Source organism: Bos javanicus, chromosome X (genome assembly GCF_032452875.1).
Source record: "Bos javanicus breed banteng chromosome X, ARS-OSU_banteng_1.0, whole genome shotgun sequence".
Lineage (NCBI taxonomy): Eukaryota > Metazoa > Chordata > Mammalia > Artiodactyla > Bovidae > Bos > Bos javanicus.
Window position 1 is genome coordinate 107,693,869 of NC_083897.1, and position 16,744 is coordinate 107,710,612.

General features: G+C 39.9%; 1 protein-coding gene across 1 annotated transcript in view; it reads right to left on the reverse strand.

Annotated features, from left to right (window-relative positions):
* SYTL5 (synaptotagmin like 5) overlaps window positions 1–15,476 on the reverse strand; it is a 142,821-nt gene extending 127,345 nt beyond the window's left edge. Inside the window, exon 1 of the mRNA XM_061410450.1 lies at window positions 15,391–15,476. The gene's annotated coding sequence lies outside the window, so the exon portion shown is untranslated. The remainder of the gene's footprint in view (window positions 1–15,390) is intronic.
* Window positions 15,477–16,744: the final 1,268 nt, after the last annotated feature.

Consider the following 16,744-nt stretch of genomic DNA (forward strand, 5'->3'; position numbering starts at 1 on the left):
GCTTAGGAGGCAAATATCAAAAACAAAGACCTGTTCAGAAGGGCATTTGGTATGAATAGAGTTTATCAGAGAAGTCTATACAAGAGGCATTTAAATGAGAATTACTGATACCTACATGGTGGCTGAAATCATGGAATTGAGAATACACAGGAAGAGAAGAGGCAGAGACAAGATCATGAAGATCAGTAATTTTTAAAGAAGACACAAAGAAAGAAATGCACTGATGAAAGAAACTAGGGGCAGAGGATAATCAACACAGCAAAAGATACAGTTGAGTCTAATGAACTGGGAGTCAAGCATATCACTCAAAAATCAATGGAGGCCACTATCATGTCCAGGGAGGCTTCCCTGGTGGCTGAGACAGAAAAGAGTCTGCCTGCAGTGTGGGAGACTGGGGTTTGATCCCTGGGTCGGGAAGATCCCCAGGAGAATGAAACAGCAACCCACTCCAGTATTCTTGCCTGGAAAATCCCATGGATGGAGGAACCTGGCAGGCTAGAGTCCCTGGGGTCGTAAAGAGTGGGACACGACTGAGCAACTTCACTTTCACTTTATTATGTTCAGATTTCAATCAATCAATCAAGTAAACTGTTACAAACAACTCCAGTTGCATGATCTCCAGTGGGTACCACACTAAACCCAGAAACTCTAGCAAATGTACCTTATCAGTACATTGAACTCAATCCAGTGTTATATCACATATTCCTTGGCCATATCCTAGTTTCTAATAATATAGATCAGTAAACCTTGCAATTATTTGGGGGGGGGGCGGTAATCTAATTCCTTCAAGGTCATACTTTGTACTTGCCCCGCCACCCCCCGCCCCCCGCAACCCAGAGCATACTAAAATATGATCACAGTTAGGGGTCTTGTGGGAACAAGGATTATTTGCAGCAACTGTTGATTGTTGGATAAGTTCTTGCATCCAAAAAGAAAAAAGAGACAGCCTGAAAATCAGCCATCAGCTAGGAGAACTAAAATTGTCATTGACCAAGACCACAGGAAAGAAGAGTACAAGATAGACATCTGGGGGGAAGCTCTACAATAAGTTATGTTGTAGGAGACAACTTGAAGCCTGGAGAGTTTTGAAAAGTCATCTGTGTTCTAGTATGAGTATACCATAGATCCTTCAGGGTAAAGTGAAGTGAAGTCGCTCAGTCGTGTCTGACTCTTTGCGACCCCATGAACTGTAGCCTACCAGGCTCCTCCCTCCATGGGATTCTCCAGGCAAGAGTACTGGAGTGGGTTGCCATTTTCCTTCTCCAGGGGATCTTCCTGACCCAGGGATCGAACCCAGTTCTCCCGCATTCCAGGCAGATGCTTTAAGCTCTGAGCCACCAGGAACTCCTTCAGGGTAAAGCAGCTTTAAAGTTGGCATAAGAGGAAGCAATATTCTACCCATAAGTTCACCTGTCATCCAAACCTGATTAACCAAGCTCTCTGTATGGATAACAAATTACTGCTAGGAAATTCTGCTTCCAAAATCTTATTGACATGACCTAGCTGAGAAGACTAGGTCTTTTGTGGAAACCTACCTAGGCTACTCAAGCAAGTATCCTGCAACCCAGGAAGATCTATTTTTAAACAAAATCTGAAGCTGATTCTCATGACCTCAGACAGCTCCTCCTGGGTAGAGGGGGGTTGGTTACCCATAAATACGGCCAGTTTGTTGCCCCTCTGACTTAGTTTGGATTCCTATCAGTCTGATTACTAATGCCAAGTCTGACAAACACAGCAAGCAACTGGGGAGTAAGATGAACAAGATTCATGCAACTTAGAGGTGGTCTTACACCATGCTCTATACTGTACATGTGAGCTCAGTTGTGTCTGACTCTTTGTGATCCCAGGAACGTAGCCCACCAGGCTCCTCTGTCCATGGGATTTCTCAGGCAAGAATACTGGAGTGGGTTGCCATTCCTTTCTCCAGGGGATCTTCCCGACCCAGGGATTGAACCCACGTCTCCTGCCTTGCTGGTGGATTCCTTACCAATTGTGTGCCACTGGGAAAGCCAGATGCTCTACACTCGGGGCTGGCAAACTTCTTCTACTGAGGGCCAGCCAATAAATATGTTAGGCTTTTTGTTACAAGAGGAAAAATCATGGTTATATTGTAGCTATTTATATAACAAGAAAGAAAAATGTCTACAAATATTTTACTGAAAAAAATCAAAATATAATAATGATTGAGAACAGTCATTTTGGGGGGAGGTTTTGGTAACACATAACTACGAATGAGAAGAATGGAATTACAGGAAAGATAGCATTTCACTTAACTGGGCTCCAATGTTAGTATTCCTATAACCAAGTTGATGAAAGTAGGCCTGATCTCACCCCAAACCTACTAAATTTGAATGTGAATTTTAACAAGAGCCCTCAGTGGTGTTTGTGCACCCTGAAGTTTGAGAACACAGTGGTCGAGTTCCTTAATACTATCTGAGCTGCATTTCTATGCTTTTAAAGAAGAAAATGAGGATTTCTTTGGTGGTCCAATGGTTAAGAATCCACCTGCCAATGTAGGGGACATGGATTTGATCCCTGGTCTGGGAAGATTCCACATGAACTAATCCCATGCCCCACAACTACTTAGCCTGTGCTCCGCAACAGAAGTCACTACAGTGATAAGCCCACCTCACCGCAAAACTAGAGTCACACTGGCTCTCCACACCTAGAGGAAGTCTGCACACAGCAACAAAGTCCCAGCACAGTCAAAAATAATAAATTGAAAACAAAAGAAAATGAAAGTTGTGTGACTTAGAAAACATTCTCAAACCATTCTTGCCTGGGAAATCCCATGGACAGAGGAGCCTGGCCGGCTACAGCCCATGGGGTCACAAAGAATCAGACAACTGAGTGACTAACACTTTCACACTTTCAAAGTTTCACTTCAAGAAATCTTACAGGGTCTCTGGCCCTGAAGTAAAGACCCAAGGGACTCTATTGTCAGGCCTACCACCAAGATGAAAATGTTCTGCCACTAAATTGTGGCGACGGTGTTTAACCTCTCAATATACTATAAAACACTGCATTTTATATTCCAAATGGGTAGATTCTATGGGAGGTGAATTGTCTCAATGAGGCTTTTTAAAAATCAAATAGAAGAATTTGAGTTTATAGGTGAATTTTAAATGCATTTTTAAAACTTCACATAGTTTTTCAATAGACAGCTCAAGTAGAGAATTGCAAGGACTCCAGGTTTCTGATTCAGGAAGCTCTGAGTACAAATTCCAGCTGTACTACTGACTGTGTTACAGACACTAAGCTACTTAACCTCTCTGAACTTCAATTTCTTCTTTTGTAAAGTAGAAATAATAACAGTACCCATCACATAGGGGTACTAGGGGCATAAAAAGTAACTGTTAATGCAAAATGTCTAGCACAGTCCATGTCACACTCTTGAAATCATGACATACTTCACATTAACCAAGTCATAATTATCCATGCCTGATCTATTATCCATGTTGTATTATATTTTCTATTGGATAGACTATCTTCAGCTCCATTATCAATCATATTTGCCTTAACGCCTTTTCCTAATGGTTCATGGTAATAATGACAGTAAACACACAGCATGCATGCATGCCTGCTAAGTTGCTTCAGTCATGTCTGAACTGGGTGCAACTGTGCAAATTCATGGACTGTAGCCCGCCAGGCTCCTCACCCATGGGATTCTCCAGGCAAGAACACTGGAGTGGGTTGCCATTCCCTTCTCCAGGGGATCTCCCCATCCCAGGGATGGAATCTACATCTCATGTCTCCTGCATTGGCAGGCGGTTCTTTATCACTAGCTCCAGGTGGGAAGCCCAAACACATAGAATTCATATCCAAATATCAGACCTTACTCTGGGGTGCTGATTCATACATATTAACTCATTCAATCTTAACATGAACCCTTTGAGTTATTTTACTATTTTCATATTACAGATATGGAAAATTAGGCAGAGGGAGATTAACTTGTTCTGTGCCACAGAGCTCAAAAGTGCTGGAGCTAAGATTGAAATTAAAGCAATCTTCCTCTGTCCATGAATACACTGTACCATAGAATGAAATATATATACATATGCACACATATATGGGATTCCCTGGTAGCTCAGAAGGTAAAAAATTTTGCCTGCAATGCAGGAGACCCAGGTTCAATCCCCTGGAGATGGGAATGGCTACCCACTCCAGTATTCTTGCCTGGAAAATCCCATGGACAGAGGAATCTGGTGGACTATAGTCCATGGAATTGCAAGAGTCAGACATGACTTAGTGACTAAACCACCACCACCATGTATATTTTTGTCTTGGTCAACGTTATACCAGTGCCCAGCCCACTGGCTTTTGGAGGCTCCACATTTGTATACCAAAGGACCATACAAAGATGGATACGCAGGCACACCTGCAAAACAAGAAACAGACTGAGGGAAAAGCAGATTCTTTGTACCTTTTTTTCCCATGAAAAATGACTGTCTACAGTAATGTTGCTCTGAATGTGGTTCATGGACATAATAGTGCTGTTCAGTAAACTTGTAACAGGCAAGATGTGTACAGAATTCAGAGCATTCAAGAACTTTCATGGGACTCTGACATTGACATGAGAAAGGAGCATATCATCAGTGGACTCACTTCACTGTACAGGGAATTTTACAAAAGTATTAAGAGTTCAAGGTGGCTTGGAAAATTCAAAACAAAGAAACTGGGTCTTTATCACATATAGTTGGGAAAGAATACTGGGAGGCGATCCTCAATGTTTTCTTTTTCTTCTAATGTACCTCAAACTAGCTGTTCTCTCTGCCAAGGACAAAGCTTGGAGATCTGAACACTGAAATTTATTACGAGACAGTGGAGAGAGGAATGTAAGATACAACACTGAGGCAGCCTCTCCTGAGTGAGAAAGGATGTGAAAGCTGCAGCAGTGGTCAGGGTATGGAGAGAGTAGAGGAAAATGAAGCAAGGAAGGGCCTGCTGCTACATGGGCTCCTACAAGCATGGTCTGAACAGCTCAGCTGGGAGAGAGGAAATTAGCACTGTCTGTGGGAACTCAAAGTGCTGAGGGGCCAGCTGACCTAAGAACCTTGAATAATGACAAACATAGGTTTCCCTCCTTCACACACACCTTGATAGAAGGTCACAGAGAGTATGTAAGTCCCGAGACATTGGCATCAGGGCCAGATCAGGGACAACTTTACAGATAAAGACCAGCACAGATTGGGTGAGCCTGTGAAACAGGGAGAAAGGTAAAAATTGAGTCAGCACAGAAAAAAAAAATATACCAGGGAAATGCCTTTAGAAGTTACTTAACTTGACCAGGGTAACTTGCATAGAACAGGGACTCTGGTTCAAATCCAAGCTCTGAAATGTGTCACACTTGGGATCTTGAAGATATGGTTGAATGAAGACATGATCTTGGTTACATGGAAAGCATATGAATAGGGCTTAGTTCATAGGAAATCCACAGAGAAGATGAATAGTTACTATTATTATTGGTGGCAGTATTGCACCCACATTTTATATTTGCTGACCCGGGTTCAACAGTTATCCCAATGTGTGTGTGTGTACTGTGCTTAGTCACTCAGTCATGTCTGACTCTCTGCAACCCCTTGGACTATAGCCTCCCAGACTCCTCTGTCCATGGGGATTCTCCAGGCAAGAATACTGGAAAGTGAAAGTGAAAGTGAAGTTGCTTAGTCGTGTCTGACTCTTTGTGACCCCATGAACTGTAGCCTACCAGGCTCCTCCCTCCATGGGATTCTCCAGGCAAGAGTACTGGGGTGGGTTGCCATTTTCCTTCTTCAGGGGATCTTCCTGACCCAGGGATTGAACCCAGGTCTCCCGCATTCCAGGCAGATGCTTTAACCTCTGAGCTACCAGGGAAGCCCCAAGAATACTGGAGTGGGTTGCAAAGCCCTCCTCAGGGGATTTTCCCAACCCAGGGATCAAACCCAGGTCTCCTGCATTGCAGGCAGATTCTTTACCATCTGAGCCACCAGGGAAGCCCCAAGATAATCAAACAAATATTACCAGTGGATTTTATCTTCAATGTTCAGGAATCTACTCTGTAGACCTGACTGCTGCTAATATGTAGTTATATCCTACTGTGCTTAAGTATAAAGCTAAACATATAGCTATTACTCACAAGAACAATGAGACAAACAGGAGTTCACTTGAAAGAAAATCAATAGGTATTTGATTTTGTTGTGTGTTAGAAATAACCTTGCTGTGTTTAGAGCTCAAACGTAGTAACAACAAAATTAGAAGACAACTGTGAATGGTTTGAAGCAGGTTAAATTCTTCCTTCTGTACCATGGCTACTACAAAGAGAAGATTCCAATCTTTTTTTTTTTTTTTAACATGTTACTGACTGAACTCCCTGGAATTATTTTTCCTGAGCTGGTCTCTCAGTTAGAGGACAGTAATTCATTCTCACAAAATGTGTTTTAATACACTTCCAGTTCTACCCAAAACATGCAACTTGAAAATTATACAGGCACAGACATCATGGAATACACCATTATTTGTGGAAAGTTGGGGAAAACTGCCTGTTTTGTATCAGGTACTTAACTACTTTTAAAAATTTATCCTTGATATCACATCACTAGATTTATTATTTTTTAAATTAATTTTTATTGATGTATAGTTGATTTACAATGTTGTGTTAGTTTCAGTTTGATCTGGTTCCTCTGCCTTTTCTAAATCCAGCTTGAACATTTGGAAGTTCACGGTTCATGTGCTGTTGAAGCCTGGCTTGGAGAATTTTCAGCAATACTTTGCCAGCGTGTGAGATGACTGCAATTGTGGGATAGTTTGAACATTCTTTGGCTTTGCCTTTCTTTGGGATTGGAATAAAAACTGACCTTTTCCAGTCCTGTGGCCATTGCTGAGTTTTCCAAATTTGCTGGCATACTGAGTGCAGCACTTTCATGACATCATCTTTTAGGATTTGAAATAGCTCAACTGGAATTTCATCACCTCCACTAGTTTTGTTCATAGTGATGTTTCCTAAGGCCCACTTGACTTCACATTCCAGGATGTCTGGCTCTAAGTGAGTGATTATCACCATCTACCATCGTGATTATCTGGGTCGTGAAGATCTTTTTTGTATAGCTCATCTGTTTATTCTTGCCACCTCTTCTTAATATCTTCTGCTTCTGTTATGTCCCTACCATTTCTGCCCTTTATTGAGCCCATCTTTGCATGAAATGTTCCCTTAGTATCTCTAATTTTCTTGAAGCAATCTCTAGTCTTTCCCATTCTAAAATAGACCCTTACTACTTAGAAAATCCCTGTTTGATATTATATCATTTGATTTAAATGAAATTAAGTTCAAATTTTTAAATCATATGCTAATGTCAATATAGTTTCACACTAGGAGACTAAACTCTATTGATCTCTATACACAGGTCTTGGGAGGATATATCAATGGATTTGTCTATATTCTGATACTTGAATTAGAGAAATATATTTCATATGATCTCTTGGTCTGTGTTTACCAAGCGGGCTGTTGCTGAACTTAGCTTTTGTAATCCAGATAAAAACATGTTTCTAAAGTCTATTTTTGAACCTTGGAACATCATTATTTGATGGCTAGATTCCAAATATGATTTCCCTACACATACAGAAATCTTCCCACACCCTATCTCTACTATAATTTCTGCTTCCCTGGTAGCTCAGATGGTTAAGAATCTGCCTGCAATGCAGGAGACCAGGGTTCAATCCCTGGGTCAGGAAGATCCCCTGGAGAAGGGAATGGCTACTGACTCCAGTTTTCATGCCTGGAGAATTCCATGTACAGAGGAGACTGATGGGCTACAGTCCAAGAGGTTGTAAAGAATTGGACACGACTGAGCAACTCATACTTTACCACTTTCATTCTTATGTTACATGTCAATGTCAAGTGATTTTTTTACATTATATTGTTTGTTTTTAAGGATTTTGCTTGCTAATGAAATATATCTTAGAGTTTTTTTTTTCATTATCTTAATTTTCCTTCAAGTCCTGACTCTTGGAAATATTTTCTGACTGCACAACACCAAAAACGAAAATGTCACCAAAATCTATTTACATGAACCAGAAATCCTTAAATGAACTGGATGTGTTCATAATGTAGGAACAGAGTGTTCCTGGCATTTGGTTAGAAAGATGAAATCAAATTAGCCTGGATAAGTCAACTGTTACAAGGACTGGAAATTGCTAAATTAAATGTTAACAAGAGTTACAAATGGTACTGTACCTACTTGGAAATGAATAAGGTTATTAAGGGGCTCAGAGAAGGTAAGTCAGATTTTAATATTTTTATTCAGTGAAGCAGAAAATGAAGCAAAAGTCTAACAAATTATTTTTGTAGCTGGTAAGGCTTAGAGAAAATAATTTTTAATTAGGTGAGAGAACAATTAAATGGACAAGAAGTTATTAAACAAAGAAACAAAAAGTGGCAACTCTAAAAACTGAGCTTAAACTTCTGTTGGCAAAAACAAAGATGCAAACTAACAGACAACAAAGATGGAAACTAACAGGCACACAAGAGAGCATCCCCATGGCAGGGGCAACAATGAAGCACAGTGCAAAGTACCTGCCAATTCACAGTATAATATGCTGTCTAGGAAAGAGGGCATCGCTATTGGAGAACTGTGAGGCTCATATACAGAATCACAGGTGAGAAAAATTAGACTCTTCTTGAACAGATATTGGAATACCTAGTATAAATCTTATTTTTATATATTCTGAGAAACTAGCAAACATTTAATACCACTTGTCAAGGAAAACTGGAACAGTAACATCTAACAGCTGCCCAAGTCACCACAGCCTGTTCTCTTGAGTAAGACATGAGAGTACAGAGAGGCTAGGATGATAGGACTCAATGGGTGAGAATACGGGTGCTTGATTCTAGACCAGTAGGGTCTGCAGCCTAGCTCAATTTTTCATTAATTATGGACAACCTCTATGATCCTGAGCTTATTGTTATGTAAATGGAATGAGGATGATGAAGCCTATCCCATTTGGTTATTGTGAAGAGTAAAGGGAGTTAAACAATCTAAAGCACTTAGAACCACCACTGGAAGAGTCTAAGTATCATTTATCCTTTCTTAACCTAGATAGCATATTCAAAAGCAGAGACATTACTTTGCCAACAAAGGTTCGTCTACTCAAGGCTATGGTTTTTCCTGTGGTCATGTATGGATGTAAGAGTTGGACTGTGAAGAAGGCTAAGAGCCGAAGAATTGATGCTTTTGAACTGTGGTGTTGGAGAAGACTCTTGAGAGTCCCTTGGACTACAAGGAGATCCAACCAGTCCATTCTGAAGGAGATCAGCCCTGGGATTTCTTTGGAAGGAATGATGCTAAAGCTGAAACTCCAGTACTTTGGCCACCTCATGAGAAGAGTTGACTCATTGGAAAAGACTCTGATGCTGGGAGGGATTGGGAGCAGGAGGAGAAGTGGACGACAGAGGATGAGATAGCTGGATGGCATCACTGACTCGATGGATGTCTCAGTGAACTTGATGACGTCATCAGTTGGTGATGGACAGGGAGGCCTGGCGTGCTGTAATTCATGGGGTCACAAAGAGTCAGACATGACTGAGCAACTGATCTGATCTGAACATAAAAAAAAAAAAAAAACCCTCACCCAAAGTGAATACTGTGTGTTAGTAAAAATACATACTCTGGTCAATGATCCTATAAATTGAGAGAAATTTCTAAGGTCCCTTGCACTCAGAAATGCTAGAAGCATATACTTGTTAAAGAAAGAGATTCCTAGGGACTTCCCTAGCAGTCCTGTGGTTAAGATTGGACAGCTTCCACTGCAGGGGGTGAGGGTTTGACCCCTGGGCTTCCCTTGTAGCTAAGTCGGTAAAGAATCCGCCTGCAATGCAGGAGGCCTGGGTTCGATTCCTGGGTTCAGAAGATCACCTGGAGAAGGAAATGGCAATGCACTCCAGTATTCTTGCCTGGAAAATGCCGTGGACAGAGGAGCCTGGTGGGGTACAGTCCATGGGGTTTGCAAGAGTCAGACACGACTTAGTGACTAAACCACAAGGAACTAAAGATTCCACATGCCTTGCAGTGAGGCCAAAAGAAGGCGGCAGGGGAGAGAGATTTCTAGACTGCAGAGGATACGTTTGGTTTCTTAACATTTGGATACTGATGTGTGTGTGTTTTATTGGAGAATAATTGCTTTACAACAGTGTATTAGTTTCTCCTGTATAACCAAGTGAATCAGCTCTTTGTATACATATTATCTCCTAACTCTTAGGCCTCCCTCCCACCCCTCTGGGTCACCAAAGAGCACCAAGCGAAGCTCCCTGTGCAATACAGCAGCTTCCCACTAGCTAGCTATTTTACACAGGGTAGTTTAGATAACTTAGTTCTTATCTCTCAATTCATCCCACCCTCCCCTTCCTCCGCTATGTCCCCATGTCCATTCTTTATGTCTACATCTTTATTCCTTTTCTACAAATAGGTTCATTGTGTACCATTTTTCTAGATTTCACGTGTCAATATACAATACTTTTCTGACTTATTAATACTTCTCTCTGTATGACAGACTCTACATCCATTTACATCTCTACAAATAACTCAATTTTGTTCCTTTTTATGGCTAATATTCCACTGAATATATCTACCACACCTTTTTTATCCATTCATCTGTCAATGGACATTTAGGTGTCTTCCAGGCAATGGCACCCCACTCCAGTACTCTTGCCTGGAAAATCCCATGGACAGAGGAGCCTGGTAGGCTGCAGTCCATGGGGTCGCTGAGGGTCGGACATGACTGAGCGACTTCACTTTCACTTTTCACTTTCATGCATTGGAGAAGGAAATGGCAACCCACTCCAGTGTTCTTGCCTGGAGAATCCCAGGGACGGCGGAGCCTGGTGGGCTGCCGTCTATGGGGTCGCACAGAGTCGGACACGACTGAAGTGACTTAGCAGCAGCATGCCCTGCCTATTGTAAACAGTGCTGCAGTGAACATTGGGGTGCATGTATTTTTTTGAATTATGGTTTTCTCAGGATATAAGCCTAGTAGTCGGATTACTGAGTCATAAAGTAATTCTATTTTTAGTTTTTTAAGGAAACTTCCTACTATAATCCATAGTGGCTTTATGAATTTATATTCCCATCATTTTCAATGAGGAAAACCTGGAAACATTTCCTCTAAGATCAAGAATAAGACATGGATGTCCACTTTTGTCATTGCTATTCAACATAGTTTTGGAAGTCCTAGCCATGGCAATTAGAGAAGAAAAATAAGTAAAAGGAATGCAAATTGGATACTGATATTTTGATTCCATGACATATCAACATATTTCATGACTCTATAAGGGCTAACTGCTTACCATTCTTTTCTCTTTAACAACAACAAAAATGTGCCTGAAATACCATTATCTCCAAATAGTTACTCAGAATGTTCGTATCTCCTTATGCACATCTATTCACACAAAAGGACAGCCATTTGTGATGACAATGATGACAGGGCCATTTGTGATCTCAATGATGAGGGATTCAGCCAGGTTTAAGTGGCTGCTCCACGGCTCTGTGTTTCCATCTTTACTACACCTGATCCTCACCTGGTGACTCAGTTCTATTAATAATAACTCACTCCCACCTTGTATCTACATGTCACTGGCCTCCAGCACCACCTCTCACACTTATAGAGCAATTACTATAGGTCAGGCACTGTTTTGTAAGTATTTTACATCTGTTAATCCTTTAAATCAAACAACACCCCTCTGAGTGCAAACAATTATTACTCCCATTTTACTGATGAGGACACAGGAACAGAGAAGCTAAATTTTCTTAGTTTCACACCTGGTCAGTAGCAAAAGTGGGATTCAAACTTAACCCTACACTATACTTCCTGGGTATAGTTAAGACCCAGAACCTTGGTCCCCGCCCCTGAGTTACTCTTATATTAACAAATCTTACTTTAATATTTACCTAGTGCTTCATGGTTTTAAATGACTTCACCTCCATGATCTTATTTGTTCCTTGTGACCATTATGCAAGATAGGATAACTATGAGGAAACAGGCTCACAGACAGCAAAAATGTAAAGGAGGTAGTGACAGGTAGAACAGAGCTTAACCCTGCGTCTTTGGCTACCAAAACCTGTTATTCCCATCACTTCCATTATTTTGTTCTGAAGGTTTAGAAAAAGAAGATACCTATGAGATAGGGACTTTCTGGGGATGGATTTTCTGATGGAGCTAGAATATAACCAAGACTCTGAATTCAAGATGACTCTCGGGGAGGGGAGGATGAGAAAACACAGAATAGAAGGAAAAACAACAGAAAAAGGAGATGAGAAAGGATAGATAGTAGCTAGATTATCATGAAAGAAATGAAAAAACTTGGTAGTGGTTTAGGTATTGAGAGTCAATGAGAAATTAAATGCAAAACTGATTTCAAGGTGTCAAACATGAGAAGCCAGGAGACCATCAATGCCATTAACAGAAACATGGATGAAAGAGGAATTGGTTTCACATAAAAGTGAGTTTGGCTACAATCCTGAAGAACATTGGGTGACAGTTGGACTTGGATGTACAAGTAGGAAAACATACAGCAGATAGAAAAACCTAGAAATGGATAACTTGGAGGCATTCACTTAGGGGTGATATTTAAAACTATGAGTCGATAGAAGGCACAGGCCAAGAAAACAAGTAATTCATTATGGCCCAAATGATAATACCTAGGGGGAAACCATCACTTAGGGAAGAGAAGAAGAAACAAGAGGGAAAGTGGTAGAAAAGTAGCTGAAGAGATAGTGTAGAATAACAGATATTAAGATTGGAAAAAATTCAAGAAGTAGGAAGTGACAATGAATGCCACATAAAGCAAAGGAGTCAAATGGAATGAGGATTCGAATAAGTATACCTCACAGCACTTATTACATTTAAAATAAATTACTTGAGTAAATTGGCATCATTCCTAACTAGAACAGAGGTACTTAAAGGCAAACTTTCAGTGTTTCCTACTGTAACTTCAGCACCTAGTAGTGCCCATGTTTACATGTTACTAAATAAACAGTTACTGAATAGGGGAATCAATAGATAAATGAATGAACATAATTAGATTTCCTAAAAGCACCACAAATGACCCTTGGAAATACAGTGTCAATAAACCAATGAAGGTAGATGTCATGTCATAGGGCAATTTACAGAAAGTGGGATTTTAAAACAGAGAAAGTGGGTAGTATAATAATAGAGGAAGATTTAATTAACCATTTCTTAGAGATGTGTTCTTGCTCAAATGATATAACAGATCAGGTGGACTTCCTACCCTAGGACACTATATATTTATCAGATTTTGTCCTTCTAACAGCTCTGCCTGACTTCCAGATGATCTTCAAGAACTTAAGGCAGTCACTATAGTTGCCAACTCTACAAGTGATGGAAGTAAGGGGACCTACCTGCTTTACTAGTGCTATCTTGAGTAGAATCAGAACTCCATGGACTAGGCATCAAGGAAGATGGAATAAAGCAGGGTAAAGAAACAGAAGTCAAGAAAATGATACTACCCACAGAAAGACGTAGCCTGGAATGGACCCACATTCAAGACAAATTTCAAGTCCCTTGATGGGGTTTTCCTTTGTGGTCCAGTGGTAAAGAATCTGCCTACCAATGCAATGGACACAGGTTCGATAACTGGTCAGGGAAGATCCCACAGGCCACGGAGCAACTCAGCCCATGCACTACAACTACTGAGCCCACGCTCTAGAGCTCTGCAACAAGAGAAGCCTCACAATGAGAAGCCTGAGCAACACAACTAGAGAGTGGACCCTGCTCGCTGCAACGAGAGAAAACCTGCGTGCAGCAACGAAGATCCAGCACAGACGGAAATAAGTGAAAAGAAAAAAGCATTCCATGAAATCATCCAAAATATGTGGATGTGTGTGGGAGTAAATGGGTGAGAGTGAGTGCAAACACAAACAACATATGGGATATACAAAAACGTAGTTACAAGTAAATTCTAAATAGAAAGGATTATAGCTAAATGTTTACATATGCTGGCAAGATAGCCATAACATATGTCATTGAGTAATAAGGCTTAGGTAAAACAAACTGCATGTTTCACAAATTCAAGTTGCACTTCCTTCTCTTAACATACAAAATGATTATAAGAAAGTCATTTCAACAAAAATACTAGATGTGTCTCCAGGACACAAAGAAGTAAAAAGAAGTATTTTATTATTGTATTCCCTAAATTATTAGAACACGTTGTCAAACTTGAATAAGTTGAATGACAGCACAGCTAATTACCACAGACTGGTAGAGCATTTCAGAAATCCTAAGTACATAGAATAAACATGATTTGACAACAAAAAGACATCTTCTCACCTTTTTCCTTATCTGTTTCCCAGATATTAGTTGCCCATATGTAAATACATATTTGTGTACATGTTTTTATGCACACGGGGATAGAGGGATCTGTTTAAGAATTTGATTGATGTCCAATTGAATGTCTTTATGCACTTAAGCCATAGGCTTTAAATTATAACAGTCTTGTGTTTAAGCTGTTATCTAAACAACATACAAACTGTATTATGAAGTGAAAAATTTAAACACTCAGTGTCTATGCTTGAAAGACATTTTAAGGAGGCCAAGATTTAAGCAGTATTTAAAATTTATTATCATATATAATATTTTCTAGTCATGACTTTGAATGCTTTAAATAGATACCTCCTTTGTTCTCCAAATACATACTCTGATATGTTGCAAAATGCAGTTTTGACTTAAATGAGGACGATGGTCTAGCTAATTAAAACAATCCATATTAAAGAGAAATATTTTAAAACCTGATGCATCTCTCTAGTGTATTATATTCATATTCACAGTCAGTATCTCATCTTCCTGTGGTGTTAAAAACATCATATCCATATTGAACTTATTCCAAGGCTTTCAAACTTCAGCAATCATACTAAATATATATCCATACTAGATATGTCACCGTATCAAGAATAGGAGTGAAAGCAAAGAACAATTCAATGGTGCTAAATAAAATCTGACTTATCTAACAAAGAAAAGAAATTCAGAGCAAAAGGACTACTACTTTATACCTAGAGGTGTAATAGATTTGGCAAAATGACACAGTACTTCTGTTATGAAATTGATTATGTCATAGATACATAATTGCTCCTATGTTCAGTGGGATCTAGAGCAATGCTTCAATTTGTAGATTAAATTAAATGCTAATAACAAGAAGATACCTATACCTCCCTCCTCATTCCATCAAACTTACAGAGCAGCCCATTGGCCAAAATGCCCCTTCTTTATATATTCCTGTCTTTTTCCTTTTAACCAAATGGTGAGATTAGTCTTTCATTTCCTGAAACCAAACCCCACCTCACAAACACAAAATATAAAAATCAAGAAAGAAGATGTCACACTAAAGTCCACTAGACACAGTATTCTTACCTCAATCTGATGGATAGAACACTTTTGTAGGCTTACTTTTCTTTCAAATGCACAAACTGTAGAATGCTGGACTACCTGACACTCATGGAGTGCAAGGAGCAGAAACTTGAAAAACTAGCCTCTTGTGTTCCCACGATCTATTTACACACTGAACACACCCAGTAGCACAAAGTAATATTTATCTGTGGTGGACAGCTATTCCAAAGAAGCAGGCATATCTCTACTTTAAAAAAAAAAGAATCAGCAGGGGAAAGGTAAGAGCTGTTTTAGCCTTTAAAGCACACTGACATGAGTTACTTTTTAAATCAATGTTTTCAAGATGATTTATTCATTGAATATTCTATTCCCCCAAACTCGTATTATTAAAGGACCTGGGGGAAAATGTATCTAATGATAACAGCCAACACATATCTGCCAGGTACTATTCCAAATGCTTTATACATATCATTTCCTATAGTTTCCAAAACTTATGAGGTATGAGCTATTATCCCCATAATACAGATAAGGAAACTAAGAACTTTGCCCACAGTTACCCAATTCGTAAGTGGTACATCCAGAAGTTAAATCCAGGCATTCCAGCAACACAGTTCATGTTTCTAACCATGAACCTGCCCTGTGTACGTATGACTTTTAGAAGGTAAACTGTAACAGGATGTGGCTGCTCAGCTGAACAGTAGATAATGAGTGAACTCTTCTTAGTACTTGTACTATGTTGGAGTAAGTGAAAATTTTGGAAGATTATTTCCCCAAGATGAGTATTCATTTATATTATCATAGCAGGCCTCTTTTTCTGTTTTTCTGCAATGGTCCTTTGAGGTTCTGGGAAATTAAAACAAAACAAAACAAAACAAAACACATGAGTCCAGCTTAAAGTGGCAGTAAAGTTATTAATTTAAGTCCAAAGACTAATACAGGAGAAGCCAATATAATACCTTTCTGTTTTAATTTAAATTTATTTATTTTAAAGGATAAATGCTTAATTCTGTTTTTCAGATTAGATCACTTCAGTTCAGTTGCTCAGTCATGTCCGACTCTTTGTGACCCCATGGACTGCAGCACAACAGGCTTCCCCATCCATCACCAACTCCTGGAGCTTGCTCAAACTCAAGTCCATTGAGTTCGTGATCCCATTCAACCACCTCATCCTCTGTCGTCCCCTTCTCCTCTGCCTTCAATCTTTCCCAGCATCAGGGTCTTTTCCAATGAGTCAGCTCTTCGCATCAGGTGGCCAAAGTATTGCAGCTTCAGTTTCAGCATCAGTCTTTCCAATGAATATTCAGGACTGATTTCCTTTAGGATGGACTGGTTGGATCTCCTTGCAGTCCAAGGAACTCTCAAGAGCCTTCTCCAACAC